General features: G+C 35.4%; 1 long non-coding RNA gene across 1 annotated transcript in view; it reads left to right on the plus strand.

The window, feature by feature from the left end:
• Window positions 1–238: 238 nt before the first annotated feature.
• Window positions 239–17,597, plus strand: part of LOC148131504 (uncharacterized) — a 201,399-nt gene continuing 184,040 nt past the window's right edge. The window contains exon 1 of the long non-coding RNA XR_015748960.1: window positions 239–376. This is a non-coding gene — a long non-coding RNA (uncharacterized LOC148131504). The remainder of the gene's footprint in view (window positions 377–17,597) is intronic.

The following is a 17,597-nucleotide window of genomic DNA, read 5'->3' on the forward strand; positions in this document are numbered from 1 at the left end:
TCTTGCTCCCTCTTATGGCGCTTTTACAGCCGCACCCAAAATTACAAGCTTTTGCAGTTAAAGTGACACACACTTAAACTCACTATCATAGTCTATATATATATTATTTTACCCAAACTACGTTAGGTAACCTATGTTATTCCTAACAGGTATAACTACTGGTTCTGTCTATTAGCGTCACGCACACATGCACGAGTCGCGTGAGTGCAATTTACGACCTGCTGAGCTGCCCGGACAGCAGAGCAGTGCTTCATGCAAGTGCGCAGCAGTTGGAAAAGCCCTTGTTTCCTGCTTTTTCAACTGTAGCTGTGTTGCACAAAGCAGCTGCAGTTGAAAAAGCAGGAAATAAAGGTCAGGTAAGAGCCCGGGCAGGCAGGTGGGCCAAAACATAGAACCGGTTCTATGTCTGCTGCTCTTCGGAGCAACTGGTTCTACAAAGGTGGACAGAACCAGTAGAAACCCACCCCTGGCTTTACTATCAGGGTTTTTGAAAACAACATGTAAACTTCAGTCTTATAGTAGCTGAAGATATACTATGCTCTGCTGAGTGTGTGTGTGTGTGTGTGTGTGTGTGTGTGTGTGTGTGAGAGAGAGAGAGAGAGAGAGAGAGAGAGAGAGAGAGAGAGAGAGAGAGATTCATTCAAAGATTCATTCTATAAGGTTACAGTCCTAAACATATATAGGAATAATTTTAAATGCATACAATGATACTTCTTTCTTAATAGCAATTTATATAGTGCAGCAGTTGGGAGAAATTCTTTTTATTGAAATTATGGACAAATGCACACTTGATTTTATTTGCAGCAGATGATGTATCAGAAGCCTGTTTGAACCAGACAACCACACTTTTACCATGGCTTCTGCACAACAAACACACTTCTGACAATCCAGTTATCTTTTGTTGTATCTCCTCCACCCACCCATTTCAGATACAGCTCAAGCTTATCCTTCAGTTTCATTAAATCTTAGAGTTTCTTCTGTTTAGCATTTAATTTTATTTGGGAGTAGTTCAAGATACACAAAAAGGCTAAATTATAATGATACAGTGAGCAAAATATTCCTACCAGAGGAGGCATTTTATTTGCAAGAGATTTCATGTCCTTAACCATGGATCTGGAATAATTTTTGTATGATATTTCATACAGTGTGACCATAAAAAGTTATTGGAATTTCCATTGACATCTGGATAGCTGACAAGGATGTACTATGCAGTCACATTTGTAAATTTTAATTGCACTCAAACAGCACACTGCAAGTCAAAAAGGCCATCCCCTCCCAATCCATATTTGCTCTGTAAAGAAACTTAAAAAATATTTTTCTACAAATCAAATAGTGCAGAACATTGTGATCCAAATGAATGTCATATATTATCAGTCTCCTTTTCCTTTTTTCTTGTTCTCTTTAAATAAATGTTTGCAGATTCTACTTTTGATACTCGGAATGGCAAGTCCTCATTATTTTCTGTTTCTAGAGGTTACAGAGATTTAATGTCAAAATGAAATCTTTGAGGTAGTTTCATTTGCCTACCTTAACCTGTTTGATCAAATGAGAACCTTTTTCTAACTTTTCAAAATACTACATCTTCAGGATCTATGCAGTCTCTTAATCATTGCTCAATTCAATTTCTTTTATCTCTGTTTCTTTTTTCTTTGCACTCATAACAAAACTGCAGCTCAAACCTACAAGACTGAACTCTAATCCATATTTTTAATGTCGTCCTTCTATAGATAATGTAGGTTTAATTCACAAGTAGCCTACTTAAAATGATCTAGATATGTATTCTTTTTTTTTTTTTAATAAAATTTTATTTGGGTTTTCACACACAAAATACAAGTAAAACATCTTTTTTGAAAATAGCATGGTTCCAGGTTGAACTTCTTTATACAGACACAAAAACTCAATTTCATGCTCCTTTTTGTATTCTATTCCATATCTTATACTATTTTACATTTTCTATATAGTTTTTCTCCTCTTTTAATTTTCTCAATTTTATTTTGATTATCCCATCTCAATTCAAATCATTATATTTATAATTTTGTCTGTTCTGTTTCAATTTCATATTATCTTTTCTCATTAAACAAATTTTCTCCTGTAGTTACTAATTGGAGTATGACACCTTTATATCTTTTAATTACATCCATTCAACTCTTATTTAAACTTCAATATATACCTTAAGTTTATGACCTTCAATATAGTACATAATACATAACTTCCAATCGAATTCTGCTTGGCACATTCTTATAATACACACTATATTCTTTAAAAAAAAAAGATTGTAAATATATGTAATTATAAACCCTCATTCCATTCCAGTTCAGTTCTGTCATTAATAATCATTAAAACCATAACATCTTTAACACTTCTTTTCAATTAAATATCATACTTCCTTAAAAACACATATAATCTCCATAATTAATTTTTCCCTTATTTCTCCTCACATATGTTTTATAAATCATTAAATATACCTTTTGTTACATTTATTTATTGACAAGCATTCCACTGAATTACAATAGCTATTTTATCAGACATTTTAATCGTACATTGTTTCATATTTTCTAAAATTATTTCTGCTTCTAATATAACAATACTATCTTATGTACCTTTGCAGAATCCCTTTTTCCATTAAGTTTTCACCTATTATCTCTAAATAGGCCCTGTTTCTCTATATTTTGCTTCTGTCCTTTATAACTTCTTTTCCTTTCTTTCTTCCCTCTCATCTTCTCCCTCCCCTTTTTACCCCCTTGTCTCTCTAGTTCTAATTCTCTCTTCTGCATTTCCCTCTTCTCTTGCTTTCTGATTTTATACTTATTTTTCACTCTATTTTTTTTTTGGGGAATTGTTTTTCCCAATCTTAAACTTTCCATTCTCTTTCCCCCCTTTCCGTTTTTTTCCCCATCTAAGATTACTTGTTCATTAAAGTTGGTTTCTTCTTTGTCCCAATCTTCTTGTTCTGCAGGCATTTCTTGTTGTTTCTCATAATTCCAAATCTCCATTTCTAAAAACTGAAATACGAAGCCAAAAGAACCTCTCCCTTCTTGTGCATCTTCTTTGTACTTTTTAAGTTCCGTTTTCAGTTCTTCTAAAAGTGGAGCCATTTTAAAAAGTTTTAAACAACCACCCGATTGATTTTACTCATTCAAAACAATAACCAAGAATCCAGAAATCATCAAGTAATCCAGATAGTCCTGAGTTATATTTTCTTATTTCTTTTTCGACTTTCTCTTCCTGGGGTTTTTGTTGCGATATTTCAGTTAGAATGTATCTTTTGGAAGTCTTGTTGAGATTTTGCTGTAAGTTCTTTTTTAATTCCAGGCAGTCTCCTCCCTTCCAGATCCTACCCTTTTATTCTTTTTCTCTCCTTTCCTGTTTTCAAAAGCTTTTAATTATCCAGAAATCTTTATTATCCCTTTGACTTTTTATTTTCAGCATTAAATGCCTATTGATGTCAAAGTGGATTTTTTTCCAATTTCTTGCTCAAGTCTCTTAGCTGTCAGTATAGGAAAAGGAGAAAACCAAATCTTTTCCCTTTTCTCTCTCCTTCGCAGCTTTAAAATCTTCTTAGGGAACAATGTTATTGTTTTTTAACAGTTTCAATTCCAAGGTACCTTATTTGTTGCTTTTGCTGTTTGACCCGGTCAACCAAAACTTTCTCTTCTTATCTTCCTCCTGCACATTCTTTTCCGGTCGAGTTCTTCTTTGTGGTGGCCATTTCTGACCACCGCTGCAACCGCCTTCGGGAAAGGGAGTAATGGCCAGCTGGGGAGGAGAGATGCGGCTCTCCTCAACCCTGCTGGCAGTCTCCCCCCCCCTTCACCACCTCTACGGGGTGGCTTAGCCCTGAAACCAGCCGGCTCGGGACGCTCCAGTGGCGAGCACGGATCGAAGCCTCGCAGAGATGAGGTTTCGGTCTGTCGCTGAAGAAGCTCAAACCAGAAGTCCTAGATATGTATTCTTAAAAACATAGCTTATACATTCAAGTAGTTGATTTCTAGTTGTGACAACAATGCCAAAAGTAAAATGTTTTAAAAATACAACAGAAATACGCTCAATGAGTAACATTTTCTTAAATTTTCTGCCTATAACATAGAGATCTATTTTCATTTTTCCCATATTTTTCTAATACAGTTTTGAATTCAGTTTCCCTTTGTTGTTTTGTTGCTTGTAGAATGCTACAGAAAAAATAAGAATCCTAACAATTACCATTATGAATAATTATTTAGCAGCTTTGCGGGTTGGTTATTTTGGAAATTGAATTAATGGAAATGCTGAGCTGAGATGGGGCCTGTTCTTTTGAACCTCTTTCAGGTAGTTTGGTTTTAGCATACCTATACAATTGCTGTTATTATAACCTAAAACACTTTTTTTCCTCTTTAATATTTGACAACCTAGGTTTAGTCATGTTTTTCTTCTGTAAAAGAATTTCTCCCCATAAAAGTATGTAATCATATATATCATGGCTCCTGGAATTTTTTTCTTCATTTCTTGTGGAAGGAAAAGTGACACAATTCAGAATTATAACACAATCCCAAGAATATGTATTTAAAGCCACATTGACCGTTGGTTGTATGGTATACATATAAGCTTTCTTTGTCATGTGATATGTGCTAAAACCCAGCTGATCCATGAGCTTCAATAGAAAACTTGAAAATTTTAACAAGGGATGGAAACAACCGTTCTATTGATTCTTCAGTGAGGTAGATAATCCCTCTTCTTTTCATATCTTTCAGTTTTGCTTTTCAGTTTTGTTCAAAAGCTGCATTTCGCCTAGTATTATTACTGATTGTGCATCTTTCTAATAGTAATTGGATGAGTTATTGGAGGACACACAGGGCCATAAAAGTCATCTTTATATCTGCTTAACCATGAAGATAAGATTGGATTTTGGGGGGTATTTGTGGGGGGGTGTAATTGTTCTGAATTGACTGAGTTATGTATTTGTAACTGTTCAGATATTGCTAGCCCTAGCATAATTCTTTATGGATTTGGCATATTAATGTTTTCTATATCAAACACTGTTTCCTTTCATTTCAAAGTGGATTCATAGCCACTCACTGTGTTTAATGGTCTCTCAATATATGACTTTAGTCTGGTTTAGGCCTCTATCTGTTGTGATCACTTTTAACTACTAGGCTGATAGTAGCAGACAAATCAATCTTAATGATTTTTTTGCATAAATCTTATTAAGTTAATGAGGAAAACCAGACTCGCTTAATGACCATGTGATTCACTTAACAACTGTGGCAAAAAGATCATAATGTTGAGCAAAATTCACTTAAATATATCACTTAGTGATGGAAGCTTCAGTTTCAATTTGGCCGTAAATTGAGGACTACATGATGGCAATAACCTCTATATTGTGATGCAGAAAGGTATATTGATATGGCTATGAACTCGAAGGAAACATTAAGTCAAGAAAGTCCACTTGTAATAGAAATAGCTTTTTTATATTACTGGCACTATCCTGCCAGTAAAAATAAGTTGTGTTAACAAAGCTTCTTTGCATATACAGGTTGTCCTCAATTTATGACCACAACCAAAATTTCGGTTGTTAAGTGAATTTGCCCCATTTTATGATTTATCCTGCCACAGTTGTTAAGTGAATCTCTACAGTTATTAAGTTAGTAACATGCTTGTTAAGTGACTCTGTCTTCCACATTGACATTGCTTTTCCGAAGGTTGCAAAAGGTGATTGCAATCAACATAAATATGAGTCAGGTCCTGTGATGACCTGGGGCATGGCACAAAGGCAACACAGTCAGATAATCAGTAGGAGATCCTTTATTAACTCCAACTTTGCTCCCAATGTCCTGGTTACCTTCGGCTGGAGAAAAACTCTCCCAGGAACAGCCTTTGGCTGCACAGAGAATCAAGTCCAAAATGTGGTCAACAAAAACTGTAACTATAAGCCCATTCAAGGCAAAATTAAGTAATTAGTCCGGCAGGGCAGGAGCAAGAATTCCAGACGTGAAGGCACGGCAATAACTCAACATGGTTGGGAAGACCAGGAACACAGACAGCTAAAGTCAACAAAAGATAAACTCACATTTGTTCCCAGCAGACGCCGCACTCAGCATGCATCTCTTTTAAACTCCCTTCCCAATGTGGCTAATGAAGGGAATCAGGACCCTTTCCTTCCCCATAAGCCACTCAACCCACGTTGCTCTCTTCTCAGTTCCTCCCTGCGTGCCCTAGGATTAAGAGGCGGTGGGCCTGGGTCTTCCTCTGAACTCCCTTTCCCTTGTTCTACCTCTCCCGTGCTCTGCCCAGCTGGACTTTGACCTTCCCCAGGTTCCTCCACAGCCAATGGAGCCACACTCCCACTCCCTGTCAGCTGTTCATCTTCCTCCTTGGATTCATACTCTGTCAGGGGCATGACAGTTCCCTAATTTTGATCAGGTGACTATGGGAATGCTACAATGGCCATAAGTATGAAAAATGGTCATAAGTCACTTTTTTCAGTGAAGTCATTTTGAACAGTCACTAAATGAACTGTTGTAAATTGAGGACTACCTGTAAATGCCAGTCACTATTTCAGAGGTCCTAGCATGCTGGAACTTACATTTCCCCCTTTGTACATGCTGTTCCTTCAGTGTGACCCAAGTAATCTGCAACTATGGAAGCATATATGGAAATCTATTAATGAATTCAAAAAAATTCTCAGGAAATATAAGAATAAGATTTCTAAAAGGAAAAGCAGAATATATTGCTGAAACTAGCATTAACACTATCAATAAAATGTAATTCTTCACTGCTAGTATATTCACAGCTTTTTTCTTGTCTTTCTTACTAATATATAGATGCATATCATTTGATTACAACCAGGTGGCTGAAAGAAAGAGTGTGTTTAATGCAAAGCATATGATTTGAGTGTGAATGATCATAGCTCCTCTTTATAGCCAACCATTTGCACCCCTCCATCTTTGTCTTGAAAGGAAGCAGGTCAAAAACTTTTTCAAATGAGCACTTAGAAATATGAATGTTGGGTTTTTAAGTTAACTGAAGTTTCCTCTGAGAGTGAATCAAAACAATCTGTTTCCATCTACTATGTTGACAACTGTCTGAAGTAGCAAAACTTTGTCAGAGGAAATAGTATTTGTGTTGAGTTACAAAGAAATTTTATTTTTGTCCTACTATCCTGGTCCATTTAAAAGAATATAATTCTCCATGTTCTACACTATCACAGAAAAAAGAAGGGAGAAAATGTAAAATGGGGTGCCATTAATCAATGATTGCAACAGTGCTACCAGCATCTTCAGCATCTTGATTAGCTTTCAGGGAATTAAATCCACAGTGCCATAAATATCTGCAGAGTAGCTCAGCCTTTCTTAAAATGATAAAAAAAGGATAGCCAACCAAAAATTCTAATTCAATTTTGATGAAAAAGAACCTTTTGAAGTATGCATGCACATATTTTATTATTTATTAATTTTATACTGCTATTACATTTGCAAAATGTAACTCTGGGCAGCTAATGTTAGGTTAAACATCAGCATGTTGATGATACTTCATTTCATGTCAATGGATGAACTTACTCAGAAGGTTCATATAGATGTCAAATAAAAGTGGAGAGAGAATAGAGCCATGCGGAATTTTACTAAGCAAGAGACTAGAATTAGACCTCTTCTTAGAAACATCAACTGGAACAATTCCTGGAAGAAGGAAGAAAACCATCACAACACCATGCCCTTCACTTCTAATAACCTGGTCCAGAAGAGTACAATAATCTACTGGAGCTGTTAGCCAACCATTTCTCAATAGAAATTTGAGATGGGATAGAAATTATCCAAATTAATTGAGTCCAACAATGACTTCTTGAGAAGAGGGCAGACCATTGCCTTCTTAAATGCCAGGTAGAACAGCACTTCATCCAAGGATGAATTTATTACCAACTGAATTCAACCACAGGCCTTAACTATTGAGGAGGAACATGTTTCTAACACACAAGTAGATTCATGTGTACTATTCAAGACTCTGTTCACTTCCTTAAAGCAACAGGTTTACACTTCCCAGCTAACCAAATCAGGCCATGACTTAGTCCATCCCATAGGATCTGCACAGCTGGATTCCATTTTAGAGCTATTTAGGTAACTTAATTCATCATATGCTTCTTCACAGCAGTATACCAGATGTTCTTGTGTCCCTTGCTTTCCCAAAAGGGACACAGTTGTCTTGAACAGGATAACCAGCCAGTGATCAATAAGAACAGAACAATGTTTTGGTAGTCTTATCACTCTTATTGCTACAAGGTAATAAGGGCTCTTATGTATGTATATACACATGTGTATGCTTGTATTTGTGTGTAAAATTCTCAAGGATAGATTTTTTTTGCACTCAAATTACAATGGAACAAAGGGTCATGGGTTTATAACTGCATAATTTATTCAGTGGTTTCCAGTTTCAACTAATATCCAAGTGAAGCATTTTTTTTTCTTATGGGAGTTTTAAGATCAAGAAGTGGGCAGCCAGGGAAGGTATAGATGAGATGTGTAGCATCCAGCAAATTTGTCACTAGTTTGCAATAGTAACTTAAAAGCAACACAAGGAGAAATTGACATTTTTATGTTATGAAAGATAGTGGAGCCAATACATCACTCTCCTTCATAGGGCATAAGAAAACTTTTAGAAAATTGGAAGGTAAGTTTCAGTACAGAATGAACAATGCATAAATCTTCTTGGTTGATAGGAAAGCTGTGTCAGATTAATTAGTCAAATTAATTAAACCATTTTCAGCTGAATTTAATTAAATCAATGCACCAGCACATCAAACTGCCATTTCCAATAGTAGGGCCTCACTTGGGTGTTACACCTTATATAAAATAATTGCTTGAAATACAGACGATCAGCAGTTTCATACCACAACAAAGAATGCTCAGTGACCCACAGTAGCTAACTACCTCTAGCAATAGTTCCACCTGAATGGTTGTACCTCAGTGGCTGTCAGGTCTCCCAGATAAACCAGACAGGAAACAGGATTAGATGAACTAATTCTACTTTAATGTAAGGCTATATTTACAAAATTTTGCAAATCTAAAGGCATAAACTTCCCACTGCCACTTTTAAGTGCTTGATCCATTAGGGGTGGACCCTTCTAAGTTTGTTTCTTGACTGTTAAGCCAAAGGGAGCACCTGCCTCTCTTGTCAAATTATTTCCTAGGCAGTATCCCTTCTCTTCAATGTCGTTCACACATTCTGTTACAGTGGAATGGCATAAACATTCTAAAGCTGGTATATGAATGCAGTAAAGAAAGGGGATTGAATAGACAGCACAGTCCAGATGATTCTGGAGCATATATCTTTTCAATATCTACAGCACAAGATCTTCTGTTCCATGAGACTTTCCCATTAGTTTTTTAGGGAGAAAATTATATATTTTGTTTCAAAAGTTGTTTTCAAGTATTGAAAAGTTAATATGGATAGGAGACCAAACCAAAACTCTGCCTCTGCTCCCACACCATGCAAGATAGCTTCATTGGATAGCCATAAATTATAGATGGAAATCTGCAAAAACCTAACCATAAGTCACATAGATGCAATGATAGACTTACATGAAAATAAAGAGACACCTGGTGGATCAAGCCATCAACCAATCCAATTTAGCATTTGGGTCATGCTATGGCCAATCAACTGTATTCAGAAATCTCAAAAACATGGGCAGGTGATTAATGTCATTTATACCACTGGGAGACCATCAGTCCTAGCTCTGCCTTAGGTACAAAGCCAGTTACGTGACCTTGAATCAGTCACTTGACTCAACTCTAGAAAGGAGACAATAGCAAACCACTTCTGAAAACAACTTGCCAAGAAAGCTATTGAGAATTTTCTAGGCAGTCTCCAAGAAATGGATACTGCAGACTACACCAAGAAATGACTACTTCAGCTTCAATCACAACAATACAAGACCACTCAACAGATACAAACTCAATGTAAACTGCTCCAAACTTGACTGCAGAAAGTACGACTTCAGCAACAGAGTGGTCAATGCCTGGAATGCACTACCTGACTCTGTTGGTACATCCTCTAACCCCCACTCCTTTAACCTCAAACTATCCGCTATTCACGTCACCCATTCCAAAGAGGTCTGTAAAGGGGGTGCATAAGTGCACAATCATGCCTACAGTCCCTGTCCTTTTGTCACCATTTATTCGTAACTATTTTCTGTATTCTTACTCATGTTTATACTTTTACCTATTATCTTGTAAGCGATTGACAAATCAAATAAATAAAATAAAATAAAGGGATATGATTGAATAGAGAGAGAGAGAGAAAGGCTAGAGATGATATCTACTATCAGAATTTGTCCAATCCTTTTTTAAAATCTCAATTTATGGCTACTACCACATGCTCTGTGATGCAATAAATTCCATGATTCAGAAATTCTGATTTCTACAATATTTCTGATAAAATAGAAATCTACATTTGTTCACTGCTACATACATTGGATTCCCTTTGCTGATTAATATGTTCAGGATGAAGAAATTTCTGTCAGTGTAATGATTCCATGGCTCTCTTTCTTTCTATACAGTAGCGATTACACATTCAGCTAATATCCAAATAACTTTTTTAAAAAGGAAAGAAGTTTCTGTGTTAAATAAATATAAGGAAGCAAATGAGTAACTTGTGGGGAACTTTGTTGCTCTCTAAGTATGGTGGTTTTCTTGCAGACAATAACAAACTAGGTAATATTGGTGTTGGAAGGGAGAAGGGGCTGCTCTTATTTTTATATACTAGTGGCTTGCCATGTCAGAGTCAATTGGAGTGTTCTTAATGGTTCCTTGATTAGCTATTTACCATTAGCTTTCTTGTCTGCATTGGTACTCCCTTCATTGACTTGACCTTTTTTAATTAGGTTATTAAGGTTTCCCTTGATTGGGTTGTCTAGTTTCTCTGCTGGATTGGTTTGTATTAGAATGGAAGTTTCTCTGTGTTCTGTAAGTCTTTGAGGGGGGTTGTATGTTTTGTGATCTATTCATGACAGCCATTCATTTGCTGGAAGGATGATGAAACCAAAATACTACAAATACGTGCAGATCTATCTGGAGTCAGGGCAGGGATGACCACTGCATCCCAATATTTCCTACTAGAGAAGCAGACCTCACATGAATTCATTATGGATGATGAGGTTGTTTCTACTGTTGATTTCCAATGGATCCATTCCTCAGTCTTCTGTTGGTCACATCAGAAAGAGAAATGAAGTCAGAGAGAACAAAAGAGTATTTTAGGTAATGAGCAAGATAGAAGGAACCAAAATAATCTGAGAAAGTTGAAGGAAATAAAAATAAACTGAGGAAAAAGACTTTTATGTGAATATTGGTATACCAAGAAAAAGAATAAAGATTTCAGTGTTAGAGGCCTAAGGTTTGCTCAGAGAAAAAGAAAATATAAAAAATGCGAAAGATTCTAAAAAAATAGGAAAAAATAAATAAGGGACTAAAACTCGAATTAATAAATAATAGTTTTTTATCTATCTATTTCATTAACTTTGCAAATAATTTCCAGTTAGTTATTTTACCATTTTGAATCCACTGAATAGAAAAAAAAGTCATTTAATGTTTTGCCAATCCTTTAAAAAAAACCAGAAAGTGACTCTATTTGCCCATCTAATTCAACATCATATACCAACAATCTATTACAAATGTCCTGGACTACAAGTACCATCATCATTGATATAGCAATAAGGATCATAATCTAAAACATCTTGAGAATCATAGGATAGATAGCAACTTGTCTATAGATGCTTCTTGACATCTATTTTTCCTTATCTTTTATATCATCATTTATCTGAAGGCAAATATTCTAAATACTTGATAAAGAAATCCATCCTAAAATAAATTTTGCTAAATCATTTGTGACTCTTTTCATTGCAGTCACAGTATGGACTGTGAAACAAAATCTTTAAAAGTTATGATATTTGTGTGGTTATTTACCAAGCACATCTAAATTATATTAAAGTAACCAAAATATCTTTACAATCCCCAAGGCATGTCACAACTTTTGAGTACCCCTAATGTTTGGAGATTTGAAAGTTGAAAAATTGGACACACCCTATGATATGTTTTGCTCACAGTAATTTCAAGGTTTTGTTTGCTGTTTAAATTGAAAGCAAACCTAGGAGAAGCCAATCCAGGCTGAACTCGCAAATGACAGGACATTTAGCTTTTTCTTCTCTTTCCTGTAATTATGAAAAATCCATATGCTCACACATACTCAAATGACTATTAAAATATTTGATTAACACCCATTAGTTTAATAGCAAAGGAAGGAATGTATGCAATTTGAATATGACCAGCAACACTTCTTTCTTTTCAGGGGATATCAAAAAAGAATCGGAGGCAAAAACCATACTAGAATGAAGTCTGAAGAGCATAGAAAGCTCTGATGCTTTGCCTCCTTTTGTCACTATGCAGAGTCTGTATTCCATTATTCCTAGCTCTTTCATTAATTGGATATTTGACATCATACCTTTGGCTCAGGATTTTTCCATTTCCATTTTTCAAAGACTGACTGCTGTTAGCTTGCACCCTCCCCCAGTTCATTCATGGGCAGCTTTGAAAGGTGGTTTATTTTGACATCTACATCATTAGACAGGAGAAGGGAAGCAAAGTATCAATGTCAAAAATGAGCAATAGCAGGAAGAGGCACATGGCAGGAAAAGAAAACAATTAGAAACAGTTTAGTGTCCCGAAGAAGGATTGTCAGTGCCAAGTTGGGTTGACTGAATCCTTTCTGGGGGAAATGGCAAGACAAATCAGAACACATTCACCACTTGCTGCATCAGTTCATCCAAGGCATAAAATAGAGGGATTCACCTTTTGTGCAAAGTCTGGCTACAGTTGCTAATGACTTCCTTTGTTTTTGGAACAGATAAATATCTTAGACTTTCACTTGTAGCAATGAGATTTAAACTGAATTTGGGTCAGAGTTTTGCAATTCAAAATTTTGTTTCTTTGTTTTAATCATCATGTCCTCCTGGCATGAATTTTCTAGACCTGTATACTACAAGACCATTAAATAAATAAAATAAAATAAATATTAATAATAAAACTTCATTGTGAACAATTGTGGAAAATTAGATTTAGTTTGATCTGAATTGTAAGTACCTAACTATTGATCAGAAAGTAAAATATATAAAGGTAAATGAACAGTAAGTGAACAAAATGTATTAGTTAACTTTAAAGCTGTATTCATTATAAGTGAATGAGCCCCACTGAATAGTTGGATTCAGTTCTATATAAACATACATAGGATTTTGATGAAAGATTATATTTATTTTGCCAATTCAAACTTCATTTCACAGAAGCCATTTAAAGTTCAGCAATTATAAAGGAAACCATCTTTTTTCTAGGGTTGTTTCTCTGAAACATACCATAATTTCAAGTGGAATGACTTGGAGACAAGTCTGAATTGAAGATTTCTGGTTTGTAAACATAATGTGATACCAATAAAGAGAAAATTGGCATATTCAGTTCAAAATATGGCTTTTCTCCAAGCAGGATTGTTCAATTTTATACAATTCATTCATTTGCATTTAGAAGACCCCAAATTTAGTTCTTGGGATCTTCAAATTCATTCTCTCATATTACAGTCAAAAAGGCTTCTACTATTACCACTGCAAATGAACATTCCAAATTAGATGATAAGACAACAGTTTATAGAAAATGTGCAGATGTACTTTTTTCTCAATATATTAAATAGTTTTTATTTAATTTTTATTCTTCTGGTTCTCATGCTAGAGGCCTAAAGATCAGCTTTACTTATTAATTGAATACTTAATTGTATGCCATCAAATCATTGACCATTAGTGACCATCAAATCATTGACCATTAGTGACCACACAGATTGATTTTCTCCATGACAATTTATTCCTAACCTGGTCTTTCACATATTCCAACTGTGCACTCATAGCTACTATAACTGTGTCCATTCACTTTACTGCTGTATTATTCTTTCTATCATTCTAAGCATCTGAGCCTTCTCCAGCCTTAAGTGACAATTCTGGCTTGATTTATTTGATGATCCACTAGTTTGTCTTCCTTTTTATATATATATAATGATTTTTATTATTATCCATCAGTACAAATCATAGTTACATTTTCAACAGCATTTTGCATCAACATACAATATTGTCATATTTCTATCATCTATTCGTACATATCACTGATAATTATTATCTTTACATATATTTATCATTAATATCTAACTTTGTCTGTTATACATATCTACATACCTGTGTATCACTCTCTTAGGAATTCTCCTATATAATCTTCCTTTTTCAATCCTTATCTCTCTTTTCTGACCACTCGTACCATCTATGCAAAATTGAGTAATAATCAGATTCTTCTTTTTCCTTCATTTTTAGTGTGAGCATATCCATTTCTGCACAATCTGCTATTTTTTGTAAAACTAATTTTTCCATTGAAACTTTAGGCCCTTTCCACATTTACGCATAAGCTATTCTGGTTGCTGTTAGGATGTGTAACAACGATCTCTCATCCCTGAATTGGCAATCTCTATTCACTGGATGCAATACTGTTGAAGACCATTACAACATATTTTTACTTGAAGTCAAAAGAGTCATCAAACTATATGTACCAACAACAACTCCCAAAACAAAACAAAAAAGCAGATTACCCATATCAATAAGGAAACTTCAATCCAAAAAGAGATCACTCTGGAGGAAAAACAAATCTGGTCACGTTACCAATTTCAAAAACCGATACAAAAATTTATGCCACCAGATAAAGACCGAATGCACCAATTATCACATTAAACAAGAGGAAAACCTTATAAGCACCAATTCCACCCGTGCTTTTTACAATTTTGTAAACAACAAACTAAAGACTCAAGGTCCATCCCTCCCTTGATAGGACCTGATGGTAAAGACTGCAACGACGACACCATTAAAGCCAACATCTTTAACACATTCTTCGGCTCAGTATTTGTAAACAGCAATGGATCATGCCCAGTATTTCCTAGCCGTACCACAGATAACAATAATGATCTAATACATATCGATTTCACAGAAGACAATGTTGAAAAATCACTACGCAATCTAAAACCATCTCTATCTATTGGACCGGATGGAATATGTGCCTACTTCTTAAGAAAGCTATCCACTGCCATAGCCAAACCTCTAAGCATAATCTTTGAAAAATCTTTCAGGACCAGCTCCTTGCCTAACCTATGGTCACAAGCCACAGTCATCCCCATCTTCAAAAAGGGAGACCCAAGCCTAGTTGAAAATTACAGGCCAATCTCCTTATGCTGCGTCACCTGTAAAGTCATGGAATCAATTATTAACCAATCCATCATCCTCCACTTAGAGACAAATAACCTACTCTCCAATAAACAATTTGGTTTCAGAAAAAAACTATCCTGTAATCTACAACTCTTACACTGCAAAAACATATGGACGACACAACTCGACCAGGGCAAAGCAATAGACACAATCTACATAGACTTCTGTAAAGCCTTTGATTCAGTGGTACACGACAAACTACTCCTAAAAATAAAATCCTATGGTATCTCTGGACAACTGAATAACTGGATAGAAGCATTCCTGTCAAACAGACAACAAATGGTCAAAATCGGGAGCGTCCTATCAAATCCAGTACCTGTCAATAGTGGTGTCCCCCAAGACAGTGTTCTAGGACCAACTCTCTTCATACTCTACATAAACGACCTCTGTGATCATATTAAGAGCAATTGCGTTCTCTTCACTGATGATGTAAAGCTGTTCAATACCACAGACAATACTGCTACCCTACAAAAAGATCTTGACTATGTATCAGAATGGTCAAACAAATGGCAACTTCAAATCTCAACAAATAAATGCTCTGTCTTACATATTGGCAAAAAAAAATCAGAAAATAAAATACAAGCTGAATAGTCAAGAACTTGTTGATGACCCAAGCTCTGTAAAGGACCTTGGAATACTCACCTCTAATGATCTGAGTGCTAGAGCCCACTGCAACTACATAGCCAAAAAGGCATTAAGAGTTGTTAACCTAATCCTACGTAGCTTTTTCTCTGGTAATATCACACTACTAACCAGAGCATACAAAACATTTGCTAGACCAATACTCGAATACAGTTCATCAGTCTGGAACCCACATTACGTATCTGATATTAGCACAATTGAGAAAGTCCAGAAATATTTCACAAGAAGAGTTCTCCACTCCTCCACTCGTTGTAGAATACCTTATGCCACCAGACTTGAAATTCTAGAACTAGAAAACCTTGAATTACGCCGTCTTCGGTCTGACTTAAGCATGGTATATAAAATCATACATTGTAATGTCCTACCTGTCAGTGAATACTTCAGCTTCAACCATAACAACACAAGAGCACACAATAGATACAAACTCAAAGTAAACCGCACCAAACTTGATTGCAGGAAATACGACTTCAGCAATAGAGTGGTCAATGTCTGGAATACTCTACCTGAACTCTGTAGTTTCTTCCCCAAACTCCAAAAACTTTAACCTTAGACTGTCTACTATTGACCTCACCCCTTTCCTAAGAGGTCTGTAGGGGGCGTGCATAAGTGCACCAACGTGCCTACCGTCCCTGTCCTATTGTTTCTCTTATTCTTTTATTTTTCTTATATGTACCCATTTCATGTATTCACAACTATGTATACACTTATACTTATTATCTTGTAAACAATTGGCAAATCAAATAAATAAATAAATAAAATAAATAAATATATATTTTATCTTATTTGGATATTGATTTTTAATTATCCCCAATAAATAGAGTTCTGGCTTGAATTCAATTTGATGTCCAGTGATTTCTTGTTAATTTTGGTCCAATAAGTCCTGGACTTGGGCATAGCCACCACATTTGATAAAAGGTACCGTCAATTTGTTGACACTTCCAGCATTTTGGGCTGGTATTTGGTTATATCTTAGCTAGACTTGCCGTGGCTAAGTACCATCGATAAAACATTTTGTATACATTTTCTTTATATGTTGAGGCTGTCATTAATTTGTAAATTTATCTTCCATAGTTTTTCGTATTATTCTAAATTTATATTATAACTGAAATTTCTCACCCATGCTATCATAATAGTCTTAACAGTTTCCTCTTCCATTTTAAAATCCAGCAGATATCTATATCTTTTGGATATAAATTTTTGTTCTGGCCCAAGTAGAATTTTGTCCAATTGATTTTGCCCCATATCAATTTCCCCCATATTATATGATAGGGGGCACCTGTTTGTCTTCTTAACTGTCCACAGTATCCTCTTGAAATTTCTCCCACACCGAAGTTCAAACATATCATAATCTTCCTATCCTGCTTCTTCAAAGTCCAACTTCACATCCTTGGAGTATGACAGAGAGTACCTCGGCTTGCACAATTCTAAACTTTGTACTTATAGACATATCATCAAATTTAAAACTATTTTCCAAGGCCTTTATGCTATTCCACCAAGTGCTAGTTTATAGTATATTTGTTAACTGTTCTTTTACTGTTGATGGTTCATCCTACTGTCTACCACTCCAATATCTTAATTGTCAATGTTATTCCACATATTGTCATTAGTTTGGTCTTCTTTATATTTAATTTTTTTCATTGTGCTCATTCAGAGCTTGTAA

The sequence above is a fragment of the Notechis scutatus genome, chromosome 3 (assembly GCF_049901735.1).
Source record: "Notechis scutatus isolate UNSWTSFEM ecotype Mainland chromosome 3, rNotScu1.2, whole genome shotgun sequence".
NCBI lineage: Eukaryota > Metazoa > Chordata > Lepidosauria > Squamata > Elapidae > Notechis > Notechis scutatus.